Source organism: Haliaeetus leucocephalus, unplaced genomic scaffold (genome assembly GCF_000737465.1).
Source record: "Haliaeetus leucocephalus isolate CR32 unplaced genomic scaffold, Haliaeetus_leucocephalus-4.0 Scaffold328, whole genome shotgun sequence".
In the NCBI taxonomy this organism is placed as follows: Eukaryota; Metazoa; Chordata; class Aves; order Accipitriformes; family Accipitridae; genus Haliaeetus; species Haliaeetus leucocephalus.
Window position 1 is genome coordinate 9,830,241 of NW_010972764.1, and position 208 is coordinate 9,830,448.

Sequence of the window (208 nt, forward strand, 5' to 3'; positions counted from 1 at the left end):
TGAAGATATTAAACAGTACTGGTCTCAATATGGACCCCTGAGGGACACCACTTGTCACCGATCTCCATCTGGACATTGAGCTGTTGACCACTACCCTCTGGATGTGACCACCCAACCAACTCCTCATCCACCGAACAGTCCACCCATCAAATCCATATCTCTCCAATTTAGAGAGAAGGATGTTGTGGGGGACCGTGTCAAAGGCCTT